General features: G+C 43.7%; 1 protein-coding gene across 1 annotated transcript in view; it reads left to right on the top strand.

Annotated features, from left to right (window-relative positions):
• Nucleotides 1-23,086, top strand: part of SYNPR (synaptoporin) — a 112,967-nt gene that overhangs the window by 4,052 nt on the left and 85,829 nt on the right. The window lies entirely within an intron of this gene.

Below are 23,086 nucleotides of genomic sequence, written 5' to 3' on the forward strand. Positions count from 1 at the left end.
AGGGCAAGGGAGGGGGTTCTGCCCCTCTACTCCACTCTCATGAGACCCCACCTGGGGTATTGTGTCCAGTTTTGGAATCCTCAACTTAAGAAGGAGATGGAACTGTTGGAACAGGTCCAGAGGAGGCTATGAGGATCAGAGGAATGGTGCACCTCTGCTATGAGGACAGGCTGAGAGTTTGGGGGTCTTTCGGTTTGGTGAAGAGAAGGCTCCGTGGAGACCTCATAGTGACCATCCAGTACTTGAAGGGGCTACAGGAAAGCTGGGGAGGGACTTTATACAAGGTCATGTAGTGATAGGACGAGGGGTAATGGCTTTAAATTGAAAGGGGGAAGATTTAGACTAGACATTAGGAAGAATTTCTTCATGCTGAGAGTGGTGAGGCCCTGGCCCAGGTTTCCCAGGGAGGTTGTGGCTGCCCCATCCCTGGAGGTGTTCAAGGCCAGGTTGGATGGGGCTCTGAGCAGCCTGGTCTGGTGGGAGGTGTCCTTGCCCATTGCAGTGGGGTTGGAACTGGATAATCTTTAAGGTCCCTTCCAACCCAAACCATTCTATGATTCTCTTGGCTGATACTTCTTTGCATGAGAAGAGGGTATGCTTCTGAAGGTTATTTCTCATGATTATATTTACTGTGGCACTACAACCAGTTGCAACGTCACAAACACTGTTACAGCTTCACACCAGAAATGACTCTCCTATGCACGCATCTGACAATAATGAATAAGGAAAGCTGAAAGAAGAAATATGTTCATCTTTCAAGATTAATTTCAGCCCTGTGGATCTCTGGATGTGTTTAGTTTGCTTTTATTGGGGTCCACAAAAAATGAGCAAGACAAGAAAGTTTGTTAGTTGTGGTGCATTTCTTGTGTGGTCATTGCCCCCCTGGAGCCCCACGAAAGCAAATGAAGTGAAACACAGGACTCTGCACATCGCAGTGGGTTGTGTGTATGAACTATCCCATGTATAATCAGGTGGTTACCTGCAAAAACATTTTCGTAAAGCTGGAAACTTTCTATCACTAGGTTGAGCTTTTCAATTGCTCCTGTGGCTTCCTGGCAGTGATTTGCCACAACGTTCCTCACGCAGACCAACAGCAACCAGGTATGTGCCCAGTTTCTGTGTAAAACAGGAGCTGCAGTGCTGTTGATACCACCTTTCCCTGTAATCCTTGATAAGTGGCAGAGATACAGAATCTCCAGTGCATTGCAAGCTGGGAGGCACTATGATTGCCTTGCTGATTATCTGCAGGTTGTTTTAAAGTGCTCCCTGCTGCACCAGCTTCCAGCCTTGTCTAGGCTGGTGTGGGCACAGCAGAGGTGGGTATTTAGGGCACAAAGGCTTTACAAGTGGCTCTGTCTAAGCCAGTGCTGCTTGTATCAGAACAGATATGTGTAACTTATGGTACAGGACAAATCTTGTGGACACCGAGGCTCCTCTTGATAGGACAACATGGAACAGGGCATTAGGATGTTCAATGAACCCAATGTGTCTGAGGAGTTGTTTTAATTCTTGCTGTTGTGCAGGAAAAAAATACATTCCAGGACTTGCTTGAGTGTAGATCGTCACTGCTCATGAGCACCTTCATGGGATGTGCGAAAGATTTCCAAAGCAGCTCAGGGCATTTGGGCAATGGAACCCCATTCATCTCTGGTGGAAACTGGCCAGAGGAATTACAAGGCAGTTTCAAAACTCTGTGTGTACATGGACTGAGCCAACCTTGCCTTCACAGTGTGATCATTTGATTTGGGAGCAAGGAAAAAGGTCAGGTTGTTGCAAGAGTCAAGCTTGCTTTGATTGTGTAGCTTCTGAAAGGGGTAGCAACCCTTGCGGTTGCAAACAGATGTGTATTTGGAAGGCAAAGGGAATCTGGATCTTGAAAGGCTGATAACAAGTCTTGTCTTTTGTCCTAATGCTGATTGCTCATGTGGCCATGGAGTGCTTTTGTTGGATTATATTTGTATGCAGATGAATGGACATAAGTAGCTGCATACTTTCAAGTGTGTCCTAGAAAAGCCTAGATATCTTGAGATGCTGAAAATAAATGAGAAAAAATTAAGGAGGGTAATGCTTGCATGAGGCATGCATGGTTAGTAGTTTGCTCTGTGAAGTGTATTATAGGCCTGAGATATTTTATAGTTGCTTGAGACTCTTCATCGTGTTTGCTTGTGCTTATTTGGCTTTTGCTTAACCAGAAAGCTGATCTCTACTTCTGCCGTGGGCAGAGACTTTAGGTGCTGGAGCAGAGGAACCATCCTGAAGTTTAATGCTCTTTATGGGTGCAGGGCTGGAAAAGTTGAGTGTTTGATCTTCTCTACGTTTATATGGAAAGAAAAGCCTTAATAAAAAGAATATTTCTTTCTGCCTGCTGATGTTGTTTATGCAGGTGCTGCATTTAGTGCTGAGTCCTTCCATCTTGATGCGTAAGATACACAAACAAGTAAAAAATATATTGTTAATTTTCTGCCTTGGGATGTAGGTATCTAGCTGTTCTTGAAAACCTGCTCCCAGTTACTGCCTCAAAGGTCTTGTATGGGTAGTGTCAGGTCTATAAAACATGTGCCACTTAATCAAAAAATGCAAATCCATTTCTATGGTATTTTAATATTGGAAAGGTAATTACCGTGTAACTAACCCTTCTCTGTAAGCTGCCATTAATTGGATGATTTTTTTTTTTATAGGGAGCTTAGCATAATGCATGCAAAATACACTGCAGCTCTGTACAGACAAAAATTGCCACAGTGAAATAACAGGATGTGAGCGTCCAAGAGACCTGAGACCTGCAAACAGGTTTTATTGGTCCTCGTCACTGGTTGTAGCCTTCTGAGCACATATCGAGGCACTGGTAATCTGCAGACAGGGACCTCTGTTGGACAGGTTATTTTTATTAGCAGGAACTGGGAGGTGGATTTTACCATCAGACATCAGGCTCTGTTGTGTGTGATAGCGAAGATCTGAAAGGCTTTTGTAGTCTCACTGAAGACAGATGTGAAAGCCGTATGTCCTTTCATCAGTGAGACTGGGATAAAGGCAGCAGAAGTAGTAACAGGGCCCACATGATGTTTTACCTTGTGGTCCTAAAGTCTCAGCTTCTGTGAGTCTTGTGATTCAGAAACCTTTGACTTTGATAAACCACATGCTTTTAGATCAGGGTAGCAGAAGGTCGATGGAAGCCCTGAAGACTGAAAACCCAGAGCACAAGTGAAAGAGCAGGAAATCTGTCTTATGATCCCATGGTTTTGCGCAGACTGCAGAGCGCTGGCTGTTCTGCGTGCTCTTCACGTGCCTGTTTATCTGTGTACGTATCTTGTTGGAAACTGAGAACTGTGCTAATCTTGTCCCATCAAAAAGTTCTGTTAAAATGGTACAAATGATGTTACAGGCCAGGAGGGAAGGAGAAAAGGTCAGCAATGCCTGACATTGTGAATAAATGACATCTTCCGTCTCAAAAGTGCCTACCATTTTCCACTTAGGCTCACGTTGTGATCATGAAAGAGTTGATTTTAAAAGGTCAGCTAACAATTCTTTTATATCCTGACAATTCTCAGGCAGCCCAGCGTGGGACCTGGTTTAAATGAGTTATGTGGGATTAGCACATATGGTTGAGATACAGTGCTCCAGGAGGCTGGAGTTTTGAGGGTTATGTACTACTTCCATGGAAATCCCCAAGTGAAACTGGTAAGAGCTCAACATGGTAAGCGACCTTCTTGATGGCAGAATCTGCTGGCATTATCCGAATGTGGCTGTTAGAAGCAATCGGAATAGAAGATGAGGAGAGAGACTAATTAATGCTAAATTTGATTATATATGCAAACCAGGTTTCTATGAAAGGAAGAACAAAAATTATCTGACTTTCAAACTAGCAATAAGATGCATGGAGATAGAGGGTTCTGCCATTAGACATGTACCGTTAATGTCTCCTTGCCAATTTTTATGAGGGAGATGTTTCAGTCATCACTCCTATAAATTAGCATTTGCATAATTGGAGCCCCAGGTAAAAGCCCTGCATGTTGACTTCTTTAGATTCAAATGTAGCAGTCAGGGGAGGACAAGCTTGGAGGTGCTTATCATAAAACCCTTTAATGAATTGAATCCCGTGGTCCCTGAGTTAACCTGGATTCATAGCACTATGTGTGATCCCAAGGGCCAGGAGACAACCTGGTCACTGGCTGACGTCTCTACTCTGTTCCAGGAGAGAGGACCTACTCTGGATGCAGGAGGAGGGGAGAGGCAGAAAGCAGGTGATGCTGGGCTCTGCACAGGGCTGGCGATGTAAGGCAAAGTGCTCACAGCACACCTCTGCAAACACAGCTTTATCGTTTCAGAATGAATAAAAGTGGTTTAGTAGTATTAAGGTCCGGGGGTGCAGTGTGGAAAACAGCACTTGGCCGTTTTGCTGGCTGTCCAGCCCAGCAGCTGGCCAAAGGGGTCTTAATGGCTTTTACTCTGGGGGGTGGAATCTGCAAAGTGCTGTCAAGAACATTATGGAAAGGAACATACAGTGTGGAGGTGCTGCTTTTAAGGTGTTTGTTCAAAGTGGCATATGTACTGCAAAGCGTGACATAGTTGCTAAGGTGACAGCTTGCTTGCTTTTTGGCAAAAGCAAAAGCATACTCAATATAGACAAACTGTAAGCTTTTGCTTTGTTTAATTTGCACAGTTTTATTTTCTGGCCATGGTAAAGACTGCTTAGGTTTCTCTTTGGAAGCAGGATTTTCCCATTGAGAATGTTCTACTCGGTGAGAAATGTGAATATTTCCTTAAGGAAATGCTTAAATCACATAAAATGATGGAGGTTTCAATGTTTATAACTGTAGATACAAATTATGGCATTAAAAGGGTTTGGTAATGGCATTCAGTAAAATAAAAAGGTGTTCTCTAAGAGCGTCTATATAAACAAAAACCATTGTGTTGCCTCTTGGCAGCCTTTGGACACAGATATATCCATGAGCACACAGTCCAGAAGGTTTTTGCATGTAGTATGAGCAGTTTCAAATGCATGCAACGACTTCAGTGGAAATGCATGGTGAGGCGAGAACTGCTGTCGGTCCAGCTCAGAGATTGGTTGTGGTGAGAGGCAGCGAAGGCCAGGAGGGGAGCCTTGCGTCGGGCCGCTTGGATGCTGCTGTGGTTGAGTATTTTCATACTGCAAGTCGGGGAGAAGGATCAGCGGGAGGATTAGACTGACGTGGCCCCTCAAGAGAGGGAGTTTTCCAGATGAGCAGCCATCTGTGGCATGAAGTAATGTTATGGTCCTCAGCGTGGAGAGAGGAAAGCAGAGAGATGTAACAAGCCTAATGCCAACTTGGGTTGTTGAAGCAGTAGGGTATGTGCACTATTGGGGAAAACTGGTCAGGAAAGGCTGAAGTAATGTGGTCATCGCTCTTAATTGTTTTACCTTTCTTTTCTTTGTGATGTTCTAATGGATAGATAAATGTGTTTCTCTGAACAGGCTGTTCTAGCTGTGCCTTTTCCGAAATGCCTTAGCATCTGGGGAGAAGGCTGCCTTAGAGGCAGAGCCTGCGGGAGCTGCTGAGCTCATTTCTGTGCAGAGCAGAAAGTGCTACAGCCTGGAGCTTGGAGGGCTCCTGTTCCCAGATCAGTGGAATGGCTGCCCCAGTCCTGCTTTGGCGGTGCCATTGCAAGGCAGAAGTTAGCATAGGTATTTTCAGAGTGGTCAGAAATCATGACAGTCTACTTTGGAGGCTTTCACTGAAGGGCTGGGAGGGTCTCTGCTAAGAAGCTCCCCCCCAGAAGCATCCTTGGCAATGAGGTGTGCCAGCCAGCAGTGCAGAGGAGGTCTCCTATTTATCTGTATTAAGGAAACAGGAGGAAAACTGTGGAACGGGAAGATTTCAACAGCGTGGTATAAATTTTCAGATGGGAGGTGTGGAGTCCCAGACCCATTGCCAGAAATAAGTCTGATTTGACTATCTTGCAAAACTTCTAGCCTGTCAACTTGATCTGTATTCCATGAGAAATACCAGAGCCTGCTGCAAACAGCCTGACAGAATATTCACAAGAAGTGCTCAATAACCCGAAGTACTGAGGGTCAAATTCTGCACAGATCTCCGAAGGAAATGTTACCTAACATCAGCAAGATCATTGATACATCAGGAAGTAATTTATAGTAACAACTCTTCAGTAGTTCTCTCAGTTTCCAAAGACTTCTATTGTGTCTGTCCCCAGTCTTCGCTTCTCCCGATGTTAATGCTCTGTCCTCCTGTGTTACTTCTCAGATGATGCAAATCCAAAGTATCTTTGGCTCGAAGTGATAAGCTGCAGCTCAAATCCTTTGGCGCTTGCATGTTGGGTGCTTGTATGGGGGTCCCAAGCTTTGACACTGCATTTGCCAGTCTTCCTAATACTGGGTGAAAAGCCTCTGTGACTCCCCAGATACAGATGCAGCAATATCTTCCTTGCCAGGTTCTCAAAAAACAAGTAGACAACTGGCTTCTTGGTTCAGCCTCCCTGATATGGGCTGTATTTTGGGATATGTCTGCCTTCAACATCTAAGTCAAAATACCCCAGGATGCCAGGAAGTACCTTAGAGTTATCTAACAAGCAAACCTGAGCCTTGCTTGAAGTGTTTTCAGAATAATCCTCTCCCTGTCTATGTGCTCAAAGCAAAACAACACAAGCCAAGCCGCTCATCTGTGTTTAAAACCACATAGTTCCTTCTCCACGCTACTCATCACACAGAGGCTGTATTGCAAACAGGAAAGCACTGCTTTGCATCTGTTTTTTCACCTCATTTAGAACAAGCTTTAATGGAGAGAGTGATGGCCGGGAGTGGTTGGTCGTGGCAAGGTCTGAGCTTCCTTTTGGGGCTGGAAGGAGGAGTGGTGCCCATGCGTGTATATTGTGCCTAGCCTTGTGGGGTTAGATTTGGTACTGGAAATTGGCTTATTACTGCAGAACATGTGTGTTACAGTAATTATCCTTTGGAGCTGAGCAGTTTCTCCAAGTGCTTTTTAAGAGACTGTGCTTCAAAACCAAAGCAACTATGGGATTCCCCCCACTGCCAAATGCAGCAGCCGATAAAACAGGCAGAGCTCTCCTGATCACCATCTCCAAGGGCAGTCAGCATGCTGGAGTGGATTTAGGTCCCAGTTTGAAAGAGCGCAGCTGCCAAAAAAATTAAACAATGGATGCCTTCCTGTTTAATTTTAACATTTTAATTAAATTCTTTGCTGCTATGTGCCTTTGATCTCAGCGAGCTGATATACACGATGTCTGCTGTTGTGTCTTAGCAGCATTTTGTTCTATCCTTGCACGCAGACACAAGGATACGTTTGAGTATGGATAAGAGTGCAGAAGCTGCTCACTGCCAAGTACCAAGTGCAGCGGACTTCCAACTGGTGACCAAGGGCATGTGGACAGAGAGATTATTCATGAATGTGCCTCAATAGAACTTCTTTCTGAATGTATTCCCTCCCCGTATTTAATCTCCTTCTGTGAATGGTGCTGCAAGAAGAGTTTCCTTGATGGAATTACTCACTGAGAGGCTTGAGGCCAGGAGCTGAGATTTTATTGCAAAACAGAATCAGTTTCAAGTGGGATAATTAATAAAATTTTATCCCTTAGTCAGAGAGAGCAGAAGCAATGCTGTATGGCTTTGACTGGGCGCATTTATTGAATAGTCCCAGCCAAGTGCCTGTTTTGAGGGCATGTGGCAGGCTGCTGGCTTTCTTTGCATCTGTGTAAAACATGAGGACCAAGGGGCACATAACCATGCAGCCCCACCACAGCCCGTTTCTGAATGTGGGGGAAAGTCTTTCGGTAAAGATGTGGTTGCACGCTGGGCTTCAATGATGGTGGGACGGGGTAAGCAAGCTGAGTGTGTGCAGTATTTCCGTGGCAAGGAAAGGCATTAGGGTGAGCTCCCTTTGATTTATATCCTGGGGCAAGTGTCTGAGGAGCATGTGGACACACATGAGGAGCATCCTTTGCAGTTTGGGCTGTTCGTAAATGCCAGGGAAACAGCCGTCATTGCTGCATCAAAAAGAGTCCTTGCTAGAGCTGATTAGGGAAAAAGAATTTCATTTCCCTGAGGGTAAAATAATTTTTTATCTAGATTTCCATTGAGAACTTTGTTACTCTGGTGAAATTGTGAATGAAGAAATATTTTTGCCAGAAACTGCAGTATTTTGGCTAAAAGAGAGAATTGAAGTTGTTGAGCCTGGAGAAGAGGCTCCAGGAAGACTTCTAGAAGCCTACCAATACTGGAAGAGGCTCCAGGAAAGCTGGGGAGGGACTCTTTATCAGGGAGTGCAGGGATAGGACAAGGGGAAGTGGCTTTAAGCTGAAACAGGGGAGATTGTTATTGGGTATTACGAATAAATGTTTTCTTGTGAGGGTGGTGAGGCCCTGGCACAGGTTGCCCAGACAAGTCCTGAATGCTCCATCTCTGGAGGTGTTTAAGGACAGGTTGGATAGGGCTTTGAGTAACCTGATCCAGTGGGAGGTGTCCCTGCCCTTGGCAGAGGCGTTGGAACTGGATGGTCTTTGAGGTCCTTTCTAACCCAAACCATTCTATGATTCTAGAAATATTTCTGTAAAGAAACAGTGGCTGGATTTTATTCTCCTTCTCCTCTCTGCAGCCCAGAGCATTGCCCTGCGATGGCCCAGGCTTGCTTCTGCTGGAGGAGTCAGTGATGGATCACATCAGGCATGATTTATGGATCAGGAGCAGTACGAGAGGCCAACACAAACTCCTTGGAGGCCCAGCAGTAGTGTTCCCAGGGTAGATATTGCAAGTCCCTAGCTCTGGGATTTGCAAAGAAGAGTCAGTGTTTTTTAAGGGAAGATCATAAATGTGAAAAGAAAAGATGAGTGAGTCTAAAATGCAGAAAATAGTTTTGATGGAAAATTTTCAGCTGACTTTTAAAGCAGTGTGGACATATTAATGTTGTAGTCTGTGCTTATGTTGTGTGCCCAGCTCTTTTTTTTTTTTTTTGGTTGAACATGGAGTTTTTCAGAGCTTCACAGAAGCAGCAGAGTCCACTTAGCAGAGAATCAGTGAGCCGTGTTCATCAGCCTCCTTGTTTTGCTGCGTTGGCTCCATGGGCCGTGCGCGCTCCCGCTCTGCTGTTGCAGCCTGGCACTCGTGGCAGGCGGCTCCGCGGAGAGGGCGCCCGTTCCAGCTCCGAATCTGTGCCTGGCCAGATTGTGAGGCCCTGGTAGGCAGCAGGAGCTGGCTCCGTGGCGGGCTGACATATGCAGGGGACACTGGGTGTGCCACGAGGCAGAAAGCCTCCAGCCATCGCCGAGCACGTTACAGCACATCCTGGGGAGGGAAAGTGCCGTGAAAACGAGCTCCTTGCCTGCAGTCCTCCATGGCCCGGCGTCACTCTTCACTGCGAGGACCGAGTGCTCTTACCGCTTTTTATTTTTCATTTTCTTTTTCTCATCCCCTACATCATGTTTTCATAGCAGCAACTGGAGACCAAGAAGGGGCGCGGGTCTCATAGCAGGACTGATCCAGAACAGCTTGAGCAGTGATAATGTGCTCGCTGTGGCACAGTTCTCTTATTTTTAAAAACAGTTTTCCATCTTTTTGTTTATGTGCTCATTAGAACCAGCCACCCATGGGTGCAGTGTTGGTTGTTAATGCAGCTGAAGAGGCTCTGAGAAACCTAATATATGTGGGGTTTTGTGCAGCTTAGTCCCTAAAAAGTAGCAGCTCAGCAATGATCAAACATCTCTCATGGGACAAACAGTTCCCAGCTATTCCCAATTTAAAATAAAACCTGCATGCCACTGGGCTGCTGCGAGGCAAGGCTCAAGCACCCCACATCTGTATTACTCCTGCACAGAGAGATTGCTAAGCATGTCCTGGGTGTTAGGACAAGAGTACTCTTCCTCAGTTTTAAAAGAGGTTTTTTTCTCTGGGGATTTTTACACTCCACCCCGTGATGCGCTTTGGGATGCATTCAGCTTTCTCTTCTGAATAGGGCTCCAGATGATGGAAATAAATTATCATAAATTAGAATAGATTGCACTCTTCAGCATCTCTACATCTGTCATTATGTTTCTTTAACAGTTCAGTTTAACATTTATACACACTCTGACAGCAGCTACTGGTGTGTATGCTATAAATATTGGCTTGGAGAAGACATTAATGGAGTTTAGGTAAACGTTTGATGCCGCTGAGATTCTGTTCCATATGGTGGTTCACAGCAAAATCATATTCAACGTGCTACGTATATCGCTCTTCTATTCCTTATAGGTCGATTTTCTGGCATTTCATCAGCTTAACACATTACCGAGAAGGCACAGGTGCCTTCAAAGAGGGAAGTGATCTTCTTGCAGTCTATGGTGTTTATTACCACCTGTATTGTTTGCGGTGTTTAAAGCCAAGATGTAGCATGTATGGATGAGAAGGGCCCAGGGAAAAGAGATCTCACAGAAGTAGCAGTCAGGAATTAGGCAGAGAGCTGTGGGAGCTTTCTGCTTTGAACATGTGTGAAGAAAACCCGTGGGATTTTCTGGCCAGGATGCCATTTCGTTAGACAGTAACTGAGTAACAGGGCGAAAGCTTTGCGTGTTGGTTGGTCACGGTTGCTAAACCTGAAATTTGTGACTCTCGACCCCTGACAAAACTGTCACCATAACCATGCGTGGGGAGCATTGCTTCAGGGTTTGAGGAGTTTGGCTTGTGTCCCACTGACTTCCAGGGGCCAAGTAGCTGAGGCCATCACAGCAAGCAGCAGGGAAAAAATATATTGTGGTACCTCTGGTGTTCCTTCCATCATTCAGAAAAATTTGTATGTCTCCCACAAGTCTGTCTTCTGTTGTTTTGTTGGTTTGGGTGTTGGGTTTGGTGGTTTTTTTTTTTTGGTTTTGCTAATTGCAACACTTCGATTAGTGTAGCTTAATGATGTGGCTGCCTCCTCTGCAATATTCTCTGATTTACCCTGTTTTCAAGCGACTATTAGGGTAGGAAGTGTGTTTTTTGGCTCAACACTGCAGAGGGGCAGTTGGGGTGAAGCAGCCTCCACCCCTGATGTGGGGCCTGGGAAACATCTGGCTCATGCTGGCTGCGGGGCACGTCTGCTGCAGAGAGGAGCACGGCTGCCTCGTTTACCCCTGTGTAATGCAATGTAAGTAATGAAGTAGCTGTAATGTACAAACCGGCTCAAAGCAGGGCAATCCAAAGAGAAAGTGCTCTTCACACTGTAAATTGCTAAAGGTCTTTATGATGCCAGTGAATTAAAAATCTGAGAAGAAAAAAACCCTCCAGTGCCGTTAGTTCAAGATGCATCTTTTAGAAGTGGCTGGTGGAGAGGAGAAGAGATAACTTATCTGAATGGAAATGGATTTAAACTCTGTAACTTGCACATTTCTGGGTTCCTGCAAAGAGAACAGAGTGCTCCTTGTCCTTGCTCACTTGGAGAGATGGAGGAATTTTGGTATAGACTGAATGGGTTTTTGTGATAGTATTACCCCTTTTGATCTGAAATTTTAGCCATATTCTCAGACTTCTGCAGTTTATTTCTTTGAAAAGGAGTTGTTTTCAATGTTTTGGTGATGCACTTGTGTTTATTGACACTGGCAGCATGGAGGAGCCTTGTGGACTGCCGTATCCGGTGAGGGACACTGAGTCCGCAACATCCTTTCCCCCAGGCTGTGCAGAAAGCCCTCTTACCTTCTCTCAAGTTTTCAGGTTTTATCGTTGTTCTGACTACTTGTGTGGTGCTTCTGTCTCAATTTTCCTCTTTTTTTTCCTGGATCCTGCAGAAAAAAAATGGTTTGCAAAACCGTTAGCAAAATCTTTCTGCCCAGAGCAAAATCTTGCCCGTGATTTTCCTTTGAATAGCTAGTTGTGGCTGTTTGAGCTTGAGGCTGGCATTTATGTCTCTTGAATGCTGCTGTAAAGAAACTAAACTGTATTTAAAGAAAGGCAGCACTTATATTTGCTTGATGTTAAAGACATTTTAGCCCAGTCAACAAGATTTCATGGTGAGCCTTGCTCCAGCAAGGAGCCCTTCAGCCTTCTCCAAGCGGAAAGAGAAGCTGGACTCCAGGGGGTAGTTACAAAGCACTGAAATTTTTATGTAGTTATTTATCGTATTTCTTTTCTGCATATTTTGGCTCTTTGAGGCCTGGATGCTTCAGACCTGGACACTCTGGGTGCAGCCCCTACTACGTAGCTATGACAGTCGTGGATTTCTCAGAGACGCCCTCATATAAGCTTGCTGATTTTAAGAAGGGATGTGCAGCAGGAGGAAATGAATGTAAACAATCTGCAGTGGATCACTTGTCATAAGAATATCTCCTTGAATTTTTTATTTAATTAATTCCATTTTTTTTTATTCAGCTCTGATCCAGACCTTAAAGATATAGTTGGGCGGAAGGGAGAGAAAGAAACCTTATTCAGGGTGGTTTTTTTCTATTTGTTTTCAAAGACCACAAGAAGGATGTTGAGGCTCTGGAGCGAGTCCAGAGAAGAGCAACAAAGCTAGTGAAGGGGCTGGAGAACAGGCCTTATGAGGAGTGGCTGAGAGAGCTGGGGGTGTTTAGCCTGGAGAAGAGGAGGCTGAGGGGAGACCTCATTGCTCTCTATAACTGCCTGAAAGGAGGTTGTGGAGGAGGGAGCTGGGCTCTTCTCCCAAGTGACAGGGGACAGGACAAGAGGAAAAGGCCTCAAGCTCTGCCAGGGGAGGTTGAGGCTGGACATTAGGAAAAAAATTTTGACAGAAGGGGTCGTTGGGCACTGGAACAGGCTGCCCAGGGAGGTGGTTGAGTCACCTTCCCTGGAGGTGTTTAAGGGACGGGTGGACGAGGTGCTGAGGGACATGGTTTAGTGTTTGATAGGAATGGTTGGACTTGATGGTGGGTCTCTTCCAATTCTATGATTCTATGATTCAAATATAAATGATGTTCTCATAGGAGATGGGTCTGTGTACTTCTTTTTCATTAAACCTGGCAGGTTTTAGCTTTCATGTGTGACTGGTGTTCATAAATCGCAAAGCTCACTCTTTCAGGCTTCCCATCTCCGTAGTAAACCTGGAGATGAGGCATTCCCAGTTCTTACTGTCACCTGTACCAGCCTGAAAGGCCCTTCAGGGTAGGACGGGAGAAAAGTCACACTTTTTGCACTCCAGTCAGTGCTGGATCTGAGAGTTTAAAAATATCACAAGTGAAAAACATGAATGTGAGTCATACAGAAAACACCCTTCACTTCTAAGGGAATCTAAATATCAGAAAAATACATTCGGCAGATGTTTCCTCCTCCTGAGAGGAAGGCACATCTAAGATTTCTGTTCGACGTCTTCAGTCATCAACATCAGTCCCCTGCTGTCAGAGTGACCACTAGATACAGGAGATGGCTTTTAAATGTTCATAGCTAATACTGAGCCAGAGCTACATCAGTCAGGAGGGCCTGTGTGAGCTTGGCATGAAGGCAACAGGCAGAGAAGGCTGCAACTTCACGTCTTGGGTCAAGACACTTCAGCAATCACAGTGTGGTGTAAGTGCCTCGTGTTTGGAGAGTTTGGTGTGCACTTTAGGTGTAAATGCTCACCCACATCTAACATATCTGGTGTCATATTGCAGGTTGGCATAGCCACATGGTTCTAGGGCAGTGAGCTCTTTCTTTCCAGTGGTACCCTTTGACCCTCAGCAGCTGGGAGACTGTGGGTTTGTATTAGCAGGACTTAGTAGTATTGTTGAAGCAAGCGTGTGTTAAAATGCATATGCATTTCCCTGTGTTTTTATACTATCAATATTTTAAAGGCTATTTAATACAGCATTACTGAAAATTATTTAAATCTGAAACATGCTGGAGAGGTCAGAGAATTATCAACTGTTGAATTACTAATGTTGAATTAGACATGAGAAAATTATTTTCAATTTAAGTGACTTTTCTCAGAACTTTCTACATGTTTAATATCTTCACTCATCCTTCTAATAATTGTTCCAGTTCTAGCTCTCCCAGAGTTTCCATGCACATGTGTGCAATGCATCCATTCAGCCAAGTTATACATCCCTGGGGACCATCAGGGAGCCTGAAACCCACTTGTCTCAAGGGCACATTTTCCTCCTGTGGATGCAGTGCAATGACTGAGCCCTTCATGGGTGATTTTGTACCTGTATTTGAAAAACCTCGTTGGGCTGCTGTCTCAGACAATGAAGGCCATGAATGCTTTTCAGTTTAGAGACTTAAGCATTATGTTCCAAGAATCTTGAACCTAAAAATTTGAACTAGAAATAATATTTGCATGATTTTTGCAAGAATGCTGCTGTGAGGGTCTGCAATGGGAATGACAAATATGGCTTTTTTTTTTTTTTTTCCCCCCTTCCTAACTCTTGCAGGGGGTCAGCTTCTTGCCAGTCCGCCTTGATAACAAGCTGCTCTGAGAGCTTAGCAGAGCAATGTGTGTCCTGGTTGCAGCAGATGGATCTCATTTGTGTTGCTGTTCATAGCCATGATAGGCAGCAAATGGAGTGGAGCCTGAGGCAGCACTTTGCTGCCTGAAGTTGGTGCCTGATGAATTACGGAGATAAATAAGGCGAGAGTCTGCCTTTGCTTTTCCCTTTGAGTGTGCACATAAGTGTTAGGTGGCTGATGTTTGAAGAGGCAATGTGAAATGAGCTTTCAAATATTTCCTTGAAGTTGTCTTAATTATTTCATTATAATGGTAAGGAACAAAGCGGAAGAATCAATACGCCTAATTATTACATCTAAATGGAAGAGAAATTAGCCAGTGAACTCTCCCATCTCTGGGGAGAATTAATCTTCCTATGCTCTATTTCAAATGTCTTTCAGAAAAAATGAGAGGCTTATCACCTAGGAAACATGAGGTCCTAATCGCCCAGGTCTCACACTTGGATTTACTGACGGTGAGGGCACTCTTGGTCTTCTGAATCACAAAATCAGATTGTTCAGCTTGTGTTTAAAAAATTGTAGTTGGAGTTTTGTAGCTGGGTGATTTGAATGACAAACGCTCGTGGGGCATCCACCACGCATCATCGAGATGTGCCCTAGCTAGCACTGGCTGAGCTGATGGACCTACTTAACACCAAGCGATGCCATGTGGAAGGGATGGACTGGATCCTAGTGTGATGCTGTCAATGGGACAGTGCTAATTAGCTCAGCTTTTCAGCAAAGAAATGCTGCATTGATGAATCTCTATAATGCTTAAAGAGCTATCTTGTTTGCCTTTGCACTGTACAATACCTGATTTTCTGATAGCTGTGGCCTAGTGGCAAATAGCCATGAGGTGCTTACAGATGATCCTGGTGGGACTTGGTTCTTCACCCTTGAATTAGTCACTTAGCTGAAATGACAAAAATATTTCCTGCCTACTGGGTTTAGTATGGCAATAAATTCCTGTTCTAGCTCCTCGTTGTTGACTTGCACCTAGCCAACAATATCTCGTGATACTTCCTGCTAGGTTACTTATAACAATTTCAAGCTGTGACACAGATGTAAGATGATTTAAGATGAAATGTTAAATGAATAAACTCATCTTCATTTAAAATGTGTTTAACCCCCACCCTCCATAAGGTCTGACTTTCTTTAGATTTTGTCATTTGTTGTCATGTGTCATCCTGGTGGAAATCCAAGTCTGGAAGTACTAAGATGTGCTTCCCCAGAATATTATCATATTCTTTCATGGGCAGACCATGTCTAGGAAGATCATCCCTTGCTTGCAAACCCACCTCAATGTAAAGAAGACTCAGCAGATAAAACATGAAGTATAAGAAAGAAAAAGGCCATTTCTTTGCATAACACTGGGGAAATCAGCCTTACGGTTCACAAATGGAGATGACAGCTCGCTGTAGGGAAAACTTCAGTCCATCATTATTTTGCATTTTTGGGTTGCATTACTCATGGCAGTTTATTAATTAGTTTCTGTTTTGCACTCTTTCTTAGAAGAAATATATTTCAAGTCATTATGTATCACCCTTGTACCTTTCTTCCTTCCCAAATTACTCTTTGCAATCATGGTCAGTTCCCATCTTTCCTGGCTGTCGAGTTGATTAACTGGGTGATGCTGACTGGAGGGCATGGGACGGGCCACTGATGCACCACCTGATTATGTGGTCATGGAAACCCCTGGAGGTAAGACCTTTGTTATCAGAATAAATTGGGATTTTCTGCCAACTAATGGTTGGCGAAGCTTGCACTAATGCTAGATTCTGTTGGATGAGGCACTATGGAAGCCAATTAGCCTTTGCTGATAAGCTAGGCTTTGATTAAGCTTTTCCAAGCATTCTCATCACAAGAAACATGTATTACTCATTGAACATGCAAATGCATTTGCAGTATGTAATTACAGAATTTTCTACAGGAGCGACCTATTTTAAACGGGGCTTTTGTTTCACTCTGATTCCTTCGTTGTGCTCACCAACTCGGTCACACAGTCAAATTCAGCAAACATAATTGACTGGTTTTAGGAGTTAAAATATCCTGTTGTTGAATGTTTTATGCTTCAAATACAGAATATAATGAAGACCACTGTGGTGGGTACAAGTTATCCACAGCCACTCTGGAAGCCTTGCCCTGTGCAGCGAGCTTTTGGGAAGCAGAGGGAGCTGGCAATGCTGTGATCTGCAGCTTGAGCCAATTTAAAAATGATCTTGTCCCAGTAATGCTACAAACTGTAGCCACAGGCAGGGTTAACTTACCCTGCTGAACGTGCAGCTCGTTGCTCTTGATGGGAATTAATTTATTGATCCAATTAGCTCCCAACCTGTTTACAGGGTGGTTGTTGGATAAAACAATGTAGTTAAAATTTATGATGGCTGTGTATCATGTCTTTAATCTTTGACACTCATGATTTGGATGTTCTGGCATGCCTTCTGTAGCTGATAATGGTTTGTGAAGAGTATCAAAGAGTTAAGGTATTTTCACAGTCCTTAGGGATACATTTTCTGTATTGCATTCTCATTTGTGCTGTTGTTAGCTGAGTGGCAGTATCATGTTTCTTATCTGGTCATACAGATTATCGTAGCTTTAGTCACTTCATCTTAGAGGTTTGCATGAGCTTGTGTATCTGCATCTATATCCATATGATGCTGCTTTTGAAAAAAGCCTAGGAAGTGGAAATTTTGTTTCGAGATCTAATTCGTAGTTATAGTTCTCAAGTGTAAGGCATTCCTATAGCTAGATGGAATAAATACATCCTATCTGTGGTGCCTTTAGTTTATTGCATGCCTCAGAGCATAGAAATCAGTTTTGCTGCTCAGAGTTATACTAAGTTTGTGTATAATGTGATCTATGTTTGGCCTAGTTAGCATTTTCCAATTGAAAAATCTTTCAAAAATCTCAAATTAGAGCGGAAGGGAGAAACACTGAGGAGGGCACTGTGATGCCCCATCTGCACTTTCCCCATCGTGCATCCCACCTCCAGTGGCACGGCTGCAGCCTCAGAGGTGATGACAGGAACAGAGATGTTCCATCTGCTGGGCCCCATGTACCAGCTCGTGCCCCTTCTCCCAAAACATGTAAGTGCTTCACCAACACCTGGTGTAGGGTCACGCTCTGGCAGTGGCTTTCATGCTGCAGTAGGACCAAATCTACTGCTGCTGTTACAGAGCCTCCAAAATGCTCTACAGAGTCGATTGGTGTCCACTTTGGTTTTACTGGGTGGGGTGAGAGGCAACCAAGAGTTTGCACCCCGCAGAAAACTGTCTGGTAGTCCTTATAAGCCTCAGGCCTGCAGGAGCAATCTTACGTGTGATGTAGGTTTTGTTCCTTTTTCAGGTTATGACTGATGACTTCAGTTTCCAATACCTTCACACAGGGGCAGGTGGGTTCAAGAAATGCTTGATATGAAGGTGTATGTAGAGCGTGAGCATCCTTCACTGGTGGGGCTTTGCTCTCCCAGCCTGTGCCCTCTTGCTAAGCCAGCTCCCTCTGCCAAGAGCGTGGATATTCTCAGGGTTTCAGCTAATGATCGCAGAGCAAACTTTTCTTCTTGCTTAGAAGTCATGTGTCTGTCCTCTTCCAAATTAACAGTTTTCAAGTGTCCCACTGGACATTTGGCCTGAAATAGTCTGGACACTTCTACTGTTTCATTGTAATCACCAGCTTTTGTGCACGTACATGGGCTTCAGTGAGGTCCCAGTCTAAACACATGCACCGTTGCAGCCTTTATTTAAATTGATTCCATTTATGGTAAGAATTTTGCCAGGGAAGGTGCCAGGGCTGATGTTTAAGTGTGACTATCTGAATTACAGTTTAAATTCCGCAGCATTTTGGCTTAAAAAGAGTTTTTATAAAATCTTAAGAATTGTAATTCTTCCCCATTCTATCAATAGCAACTGCAAGCTTGAGCATATGCTGCAAAATTCATGGAGGCAAAGCATTAAGTTAGAGAACACAAGTGCCTCCTTCATCTGAGAAAAATCAGCAAAAGAGACAACTTCCAGCAAACTGTGGCTTCCGATCCACAAGCTGATAAAATCTGCATATTAGTCACAAGTTATTTTTCCAGATTTCTAGTTCATTCTGTTTTCCTGATTAAAGATGCTGAAATTCTCTTTCAGTCCTTTCAGTCTCTATTTCATAACTAGTATACTTGATGGTGGGGGAAAAAAGGAGTTAAAATCATTGCCACCACCATTATTGTGGTTCACATCTGGCAGGTTATGATTTGGTTTTGTCTCAACCAAGACAGATGCCAAGCTGTTTTTTTTTTATTCAGGAGTAAGTCGAAGGAAGAATGCATTATTTTAGTTGGAACACATTCTGTAAAAATGAGATTTTTCCTGAAAAGAAAGTTTTATTTTATGACAAAAAAAAAAAGCTTTCCCACGAGATTAACTTATTTAATCCAAACGCTTCATTGCATGGCTTTGGGGCTCAGCATCCTAGCACAGCCAGTGTTTGCACGCTGGACTTCTTAAAATCGGAAGCAGAGCTGCACATTTTATGCCAGCATGGAAGCACGTAGCCTTTCTGAGTTTTTTTAGCTGTAGATATGTGTCCATGAAGGGCTTGCTCCACGCTGAATTAATTAGTATGGGGATAAATGATACTCACTGATTTCACTTGTCTGTCAATGGGTTTAAGGGCCGTAAGCTTTTCCTAATTATAGGAGATGTGCCTGGCTTGGGGAAGGGGACTTGCCTTGTCTTGTAACAATGCAATCAAAGGCTTGGGGAGAAAGTTCCTTATGGGAAAAGATACTCTCTTTTGCTGTAGCAGTAGTGTCATCAGAGAATCAGCTTTTCTGCCAGAAATAGCAACTGCTGGCTACAGCATGGGCATTGCTGCTTAGGATAATATGTAAGAGTTTTTGAGCTGCAAAGCTTAGCTTTTTACAACTTTGTAGTGTTACAAGGGCTGAGGAAACCTCTTGCTCTTCGCTTCAGCCACAGAAGGTGTTCTGTGCGTCTTTTTGGCATATGGTAGTTCGTGTAGAAGTTGTTCAAGAGGTGCTGCTGAGCCTGAGTGTCTGCCACATCATCACCTCTGGAAAAGCATCAGCATTCTCAGTGTTGTCCATAGAATGGGTACAGCAGCTGGCAAAACTGGAGCAACAACCATAGAATCTGTTGGCTTTCATGGTTTCCTAATACACCTGTAGTTTGGTACTGCCTGTTGTTAACGTATAGAAATTTTTGATTGGCTTTTACTGTGTTTTCTATCCTAAATTTAAGTTTTATTCCTTCCATGACATGGTGGGATGCACAACAGGGAGGGCACATCAGAGGTTGTGAGAGAACAAACACAGAATTTCCAGACTGGGAATATTGGCCTGCAAGCAGAAGACATCAGCAAGGGCCAGTTTAATACACATAGCACATGGTTCCAGTCCAGTTTAGTTAGTTTGTGGCAGAAAAACTGTTGCTCTGTATTATACGGAATTTTTCCTGCCAAGGAATCATCTGTATTTGTGCTTTTCACTGACAGTTTTTCTTCCTTGTGCTCCTCTCCTGCCTCATTTTCACTGCTGTCAGCCTGCTCATTGCCTAGAGACCTACATGCGCTGGTCCATCACTCACAAGGAGGATTTTTTTGATTGAAACAAGACTTCTCAAAAGGGCTCACATAAGGATCATATTTTATTCTTCAGTTTGTAACACAGAAATTTAAAGATTTCCTATCCACTCTGATGGATGTAAGAGCTGAAATGAGTTTGATCATTTAGATACAGCAGTGAAGACTTTTTGCTCCCTATGAAATACTAAAATGCCATTAAAGCAGAATGTTTGTTGCAATTTTACGTATGTGTATGCATAAATACCATAAAGAGAATCAAACCTTATCGATTTGATGGCATTCATTATCCTAGAGCTATTTTTTAACAAAGTCCTTCTACCATTTTTATAGACTGTTGCTATTTTCTCTTAAAATTTGCTCTGTGTTGTGGAGGAATTTTCCCTCCACAAGATGAAACACCATCCTGTCATCTAATTTATGTCTTTATTTTTTTACTTGTAGAAGACTTTTAAAAGTTAAATGCTGAATTAATGGTGGGCTAGGAGGAATATATGGTTACATTAACCTTTACAATTTGTTCTATACTGAAAATGTCCTCTGTTTATTTTCTATTAAAGCAAATTAATTGATTTGCCCATGCAAGATTTTACCTCCCCAGCGACATGTCATTAATAAAGACAGTGTTTTATTCTAATAGCTACAGCATTGTGTCTTTATTATTATTATTTTCAGTGTGACCTTCATGTTGGTTTTGGCTGCTTTTAGGCTGAGTGAGTCACAATATTCTGCAGTTACAACACAAACTATAACAATGGTGTTGGGCTGTAAATTGTTCTGTTGTTGTTTAATGGTGTTTGGAGGTGATGGGCGATTCCCATATTCTAAGATACTGCTCTTCTGAAAAGGCTGATAGAAGTAGCATGTCTCTTGGCTGAAGGAGAATTTCAGGAAAAAAACAAATGCAGAGAAATGTTTTACAAAAACTCACCTGTGCTGGGGACCTGGCCCAAACAAATAGGCTCAGCTTGCACCTCAGTGTCTGCACTTGCAGAATCTGTGTGGAAATCATGCTGGATCGGGTACCGATTCCCTCCAAGTCATCTCAACAAGGTGGTATCACCATGGATTGCCATGACAATCATCTTGACTTTGCATCAAATCTGGCATTGGCAATGGATAAAAATTGATCTTTTCCATGTTATTGTGGTAAGACATTTACAGTCACCACTCGGGATGCATGTAAAGAGAGGGAATGAGGGACTGTGCGTGTGTGCCCAACATGAAGCTGGGCTGGTATCTGTCACCTGAGCAGGACACTGCTGCTTCCAGAGCAGTTGCAGCTGGGATGCTGTAATACTTAGACCTCTGGAAAAGATGGTTGGTTGCTATAAAGTTTGAACCTCCTACAAAAATAAACCCAGAGGTTATTGGATGATGGGAGAAGCTTAAGACATGATTCACAGGGGAGAGGCTTCTATGGATCTAAGCAAAGCAGGTGAGACAGCCTGGTTTGGTGGTGATTTTGGATAACAAGCCTTTGCTATGTGCGCCTGCCCTGTACCTCTTGGAGGCAGGGAGGCTTCTGCTTGGGGGCTGGGATTAAGAAGAGCCAGCAGGAAACAATCCTTGCAAGCTAGATAAATTACTGTGCCCATTTAAAAAATGAATTCCTGTATTCATCATTTAAATTTATCTTACCTCTGACATGCTTGAAACTTCACTACCTGACGTGTGCAATGACGAGCCATCCTGTGGGGTTCTGTCAGTAAGGAAACAACCTATTTCCATAGATGCACTGATTTTCACTTCTAAAGGCAGAGACTGTGATTGCAGCCTGTGTCCCCCAGGAACTTGTTTAGAGCAGATATACCCTCCAAAGACTTAACTATCAAAAGCATTTTCCTCTTTTCTTCACTATTACTTTTTTTTTTTAAGTGAAAGCTTGTAAAACATGGGCAAAATGTAAAGCTGAAAGGAAGAGAAGCCAGGAATACTAAAGAGAGAGAGAGAGCTTGCTTGGAAGTGTTGGCCAAGCAGCTGTTCGTGCCTGCTATTTAGCATGAATGGAAGACATAGCCCTGATTAAAAATGGTAGGTAGCAGCTGCACAGCCTGGGCTAAGGATTACCAGATGGTTAACTGTGATTGACTTGTCTCCATGGAGCTCAGTGGGGAGGGAGGAATGGAATATCTGAAATGTGATGAACATGCTAGGTACACAATTTTTTTTATAATGAATGTGCCAGATTTGTTTACATGCTTTTTGAATAAAATATGGCTGCTAGTTTGACTTAAGACAGACATCTTTAGTACATGCTATGTTGCAAAACCTTGCTCTTTTGATTGTAGGTGTGATGATTCCCCCTCATCTCCCCCCCGGCTCCTCCCTGGTGCTGAGATACAGCATAAAATAATTGGTTGACAGAATGTTGATTCTGCAGCACGGGGAGGATTTGCACAGATGGGAGTCAAAATATGTCTCCTTGCCTTATGCTAATGCCACCACAAAGGTTAGGGAGAAGTTCAGAACTGAATGTGGAATCCTTGTGCTGCTTTAGCTGTTGCAACGTGTTTAAAGTTGGTACCTGAAGGAAAGTGATCTGGATCCAAATGCTCCAGTTGCCTGCTCCCTCTTTTACAGCAAAAGGGTACCAGCACTTGCTGCATATTCATAGTACGATGATGCTTACGTGGCTGCTTTTCTTTGGCACGTACCCATCATGGACAAAGCAGGATTTTTTTTCCTAGCTCAGAAAGGGCTAGAAATCACAGATATCTCTAAAAATACCATGGCAAGAGGATGACACATCAACGTGATTCCAAACAGCATCTTCTAACAGGGCTTGGCCAAATTTCTCGCAAGTGCCAAACAATTGGCTCTTGTTTAAGCAATATGTTCTGTAGAGGCCGTTGCCGTGTGCAAGGTGGTGCATTCATCACACAGCCTGCTCCTTAGGGTGGGGGGAGAAAGCAGGCATCGGTCAGGTTAATGGCCAGAATGCCTCACCCACCTCTTCTCCTGCGTCATCCCTAGGAACTGAGTGTGTCGTGACTCAGTTTACCTTCCCCTCCCTCAGATCGTGACCCCTTTGCTATGGGCAGCATCTCTCACCGTGTTTTTGGAGGAGTCCCAGGCCACAAGGTTCACAGGAAAACATTCCCTCATGCTTTCAGCTTTTAGCTCCACACG

This window comes from Phaenicophaeus curvirostris, chromosome 11, assembly GCF_032191515.1.
Source record: "Phaenicophaeus curvirostris isolate KB17595 chromosome 11, BPBGC_Pcur_1.0, whole genome shotgun sequence".
NCBI classification, from domain to species: Eukaryota; Metazoa; Chordata; class Aves; order Cuculiformes; family Cuculidae; genus Phaenicophaeus; species Phaenicophaeus curvirostris.